The sequence below is a fragment of the Mus caroli genome, unplaced genomic scaffold, assembly GCF_900094665.2.
Source record: "Mus caroli unplaced genomic scaffold, CAROLI_EIJ_v1.1 scaffold_14597_1, whole genome shotgun sequence".
Taxonomy (NCBI): domain Eukaryota; kingdom Metazoa; phylum Chordata; class Mammalia; order Rodentia; family Muridae; genus Mus; species Mus caroli.
Window position 1 is genome coordinate 9,738 of NW_018391254.1, and position 4,590 is coordinate 14,327.

Sequence of the window (4,590 nt, forward strand, 5' to 3'; positions counted from 1 at the left end):
GGTCTCATGTTTTATGACAGACTTCTCCTCAGCACAGCTTGTTGAATTGGCAGCTATTGTTAAAGTATTTGAACTATTGCCTGAAACTTCTTTTAATTTATATACAGACAGCGCCTATGTGGCCAACTCTGTTCCTCTTATAGAAACTGTTCCTTATATTTGCCCTTCTACCAATACATCTCCAATGTTTGCTAAACTTCAGAACCTTATTTTTGCTCATAATTTTCCATTTTTTATTGGTCATATTCGTGCTCATTCTGGCCTGCCTGGACCTTTGTCTGAAGGCAACGACATAGTTGATCAGGCCACTCAGGTAATAGCTTCAGCTTTGTCTATTACCCCTCTTGCTGCTGCCCAACAGGCCCATGATTTACATCACCTTAATGCACATACCTTGAGGCTTACATTCTCCATCACCCGTGAACAGGCTAGACAAATTGTCCGGCAGTGTAAGGGCTGCCTGACCCTTTTGCCAGAGCCACATGTGGGAGTTAACCCCCGAGGACTAATTCTTGGTGAACTGTGGCAGATGGATGTTACCCATTACACTCCGTTTGGAAAGTTAAAATATATTCATGTCTCTGTTGCTACCTTTAGTAGATTTATCTGTGCATCTTTACAAATAAATAAACCAATAAACATGTTATCAGCCATGTTCTCTCCTGCTTGGCAGCTGTGCCACAGCCTAAGATCCTTAAGACAGACAATGGNCCAAGATATGCTAGTGCCAGCTTTAAACAGTTTTGTGCTCAAATGGGCATTAAGCACATTACTGGAATTCCCTATAACCCTCAAGGTCAAGGTATTGTAGAAAGAACTCATCAAACCCTTAAAAACATGCTTTTCAAATTACAGTCGGGGGGGGGGGGAGATTCTATATCCTCAGTCTGGTAACTCCAAGATGCNTTTAAATCATGCATTATTTGTTTTAAACTTTCTTACATACTACAATGCAGGCAAGTCTGCTGCAGATCGCCTCTGGCATTCTTCTACTGCTAATAACTTTGCACAAGCTATGTGGAGAGATCCTTTGTCCAACAAATGGCAGGGTCCAGATCCAGTCTTCATATGGGGCAAAGGGCACGCTTGTGTCTATGATTCAAAAGCACAAAATGCTAGATGGCTCCCTGAGCACCTAATAAAACCTTATAATTGCCCAGGAAAGAAAAACCCTGAGGAAATTTCNAAATGTGCTTCTTTACAGAAAAATGAAGGTGCCACGAAAAAAGTCACTCCTGATCATCGAGATTTGGCTGTGTGTTTGCCTGATGAGAAGCATATCGCCAGTGGTAGGCCAAGTTAAGAAAACTCCTTATTGGCTTTATAATAACACCTGGCTAATCATTAACGAGGCAGGTGATGTAGCTAATGCCACCTCAAAAATTGAAGGTTCTATCCCATGGTCGATCTTTGTAAATTAGTCCTAGGTCGATCTTTGTAAATTAGTCCTAGGTCGATCTTTGTAAATTAGTCCTAGGTCGATCTTTGTAAATTAGTCCTAGGAGGTCATAATGACCGGGGAACTCACTCAGAATTCCTGCCACAAGAACAAGCTATTGACAATCCAAGACAAGTTGCCTATACCACTCCTGAATGTGCTAATTTAAGTTGTAAGAGAACACTTGCCAGTGTTTTAAAAAGATGGGGCATGTATATTTGTCCTGGCCCCAGTCACAGGAGTTGCACTCTTAATTATAAATGTGGTTTCGCCCCTGATTATTTCTGTGCTTCCTGGGGCTGTGAGACCACAGGAGACACCTATTGGAAATCCACTTCTGATTGGGACCTAATAAAGGTCCAGAGCAGGCCGGATTATGCTGCCTGTGCTAGTTCCAACCAGACTTCCAAAGGATGGTGCAACACCTTGGAGATATCCTTTACTGACGCAGGGAAAAATTTTAATTGGGAATATACACGAGGAGCTGAGTGGGGTTTACGTATCTATAGAGATGAAAAAGATTTCGGAGTAACCTTCAGAATCCAGTTACTTAAGAACACCCCATCTTTAGGGTCGGCTGCTATAGGCCCCAATCTCATTTTGCATTCCTCATATCCGAGTCTTCCACAGACTGTTACCTTCGGTCCACATGGGACTACTGTATTACAGCCTACTTTACCTGCTAGATCTCCCTCCTCTGCAGAATTGATTTTATTCTTAGTAAATGCATCAATTGCTACTATGCACACAGCTAATGCTACTTAATATGAAGAATGTTGGAGCGGCTATAAAGGGAGGGCGCAGGCGGCGGCCGGATCTCTTCTGCCACCATTTTAAATCTAGCTCCATATAACGCTCCGCCACCATTGCCACCAGGACCGGATGGCTCTGCCACCATGGAGGACATGAATGAGTACAGCAGAATAGAGGAGTTCGCAGAGGGATCCAAGATCAAAGCGAGCAAGAACCAACAGNATGACGGGTACTGCAGGCTCTGCTCCTCCCCTCCCCCAGAGCCGGCACGCCCTTAGTCCCTCCGGAGCTGTGTGCACTGCCCCCAGTCTTTCCCCCCAGTCGATTCTCTGCGTGCCCGCTGGACCCCAGTAGCCTTCCCCACTAGTGGAAATAAATGTTTATTGGAGGCTTGAGCTGGGATACAAGCAAGAAAGATCTGACTGAATATTTGTCTCGATTTGGGGAAGTGGTAGNCTGCACAATTAAAACAGATCCAGTCACGGGAAGATCAAGAGGATTTGGATTTTCGCTTTTAAAAGATGCTGCTAGTGTGGATAAGGTTTTGGAACTGAAAGAACACAAACTGGGTGGCAAATTGATAGACCCCAAAAGGGCCAAAGCTTTAAAGGAGAAAGAATTCCCTAAAAAGGTCTTTGTGAGTGGGTTGAGCCCAGATACTTCAGAAGAACAAATTAAAGAATATTTTGGAGCCTTTGGAGAGATAGAAAATATTGAGCTTCCCATGGATAAAAAAACAAATGAAAGAACTGGATTCTGTTTTATCACATACACAGATGAAGAGCCAGAAAAGAACTTGTTAGAAAGCAGATATCATCAAATAGGTTCTGGGAAGTGCGAAATCAAAGTTGTACAACCCAAAGAGGTGTAGAGGCAGGGGCAGCAGCAGCAGCAACAGAAAGGAGGCAGAGGGGCTGCAGCCAGTGGAAGAGAAGGTGCTAGGGGGCGTGGAAGANGTCAGGGCCAAAACTGGAACCAAGGATTTAATAACTATTATGATCAAGGATATGGAAATTATAATAGTGCCTATGGTGGTGATCAGAACTATAGTGGCTATGGCGGCTATGATTATACTGGGTATAACTATGGGAACTATGGATATGGACAGGGATATGCAGACTACAGCGGTCAGCAGAGCACTTATGGCAAGGCGTCCCGAGGGGGNGGCAATCACCAGAACAATTACCAACCCTACTAAAGGAGGATGCTGGGAGAGCAGGAGGTGTAAAGAAACCATCTTACAGGACAACATTGAAGATTGCTTGATCTTCTGTTGACCTAAGATGATTATTTTGTAAAAGACTTTGTAGTGTACATGACACAATTGTATCCAACTGTATATAGCTGCCAATTAGTTCCTATTTTACTTTGCCCTTTGCTACCTGTGTTATGATGACTCAATGTGGATTTGTGTTCATACAAATTTTTATTTGTGTGGNTTCATGTTAAACCTCAAATAAATGCTTATGTGATTGTTAAACAAACAAACAAAAAAAGAAGAATGTTGGGTGTGTTTTTCTCCTCAACCTCCCTTTTATGAAGGGGTGGCAACATTCAGATCTTTTATTGCAATTAATGATTCCAGCAAACTTGGATGGCACCCCGAGAGCCATGATGGGCTCATTCTAAGTCAGGTGTCTGGCATAGGCTTATGCCTTTTGGGGCCTTCCATGTTTCTTCCCCAGGCCTTATTAGAGGTTTGCAATCAGGCTATTATGGTAGATGCCACCTCTCAATACCTTGGAGCACCTAATGGTACTTATTTAGCATGTTCTACTGGACTTACTACCTATATAGTTACTCAGACCTTTTTAGATGACAGAGATTATTGTGTTGTAGTTCAGCTTCTCCCTAAGCTGACAGTACACCATGCAGAAGACCTCCTCCAATTCTGGAAGAGTGACACAGACCTACCCCATGATAAGAGAGAGCTTATTTCTGCAGTAATCTTAGCAGTGATNCTAGGCTTAGGAGCTGCAAGCGCAGGAACTAGCATTGCCTCTTTGGCCACTTCCCAACAGCAATATACTCAGCTCCACCTTGTTGTGGACAGAGATANACAAGAGCTACAGAGAGGCTTAAAAATTTAAAAGACTCCTTGGTCTCTCTGTCTGAAGTAGTATTACAGAACAGGTGAGGTCTTGATTTAGTGTTCNTTACAGAAGGTGGGTTATGTGCAGCCCTCAAAGAAGAATGTTGTTTTTATTCTGACAAGACTGGCTTAGTTCAAGATANCATAGACAAAGTTAGAGCTAGTTTAGAAGAGAGAAAACGCAATAGAGAGAAACAAGAATATTGGTATAAAAATTGGTTTTCTACTTCTCCTTGGGTCACCACCTTACATCCCAGCCTTTTGGGACCTTTCATGGGTATTTTGCTGCTTTTGTCTTTTGGCCCCT

General features: G+C 43.0%; 1 pseudogene; it reads left to right on the forward strand.

The window, feature by feature from the left end:
- The first annotated feature begins 2,319 nt into the window (after window positions 1–2,319).
- Window positions 2,320–3,512, forward strand: LOC110289073 (annotated as a pseudogene).
- Window positions 3,513–4,590: the final 1,078 nt, after the last annotated feature.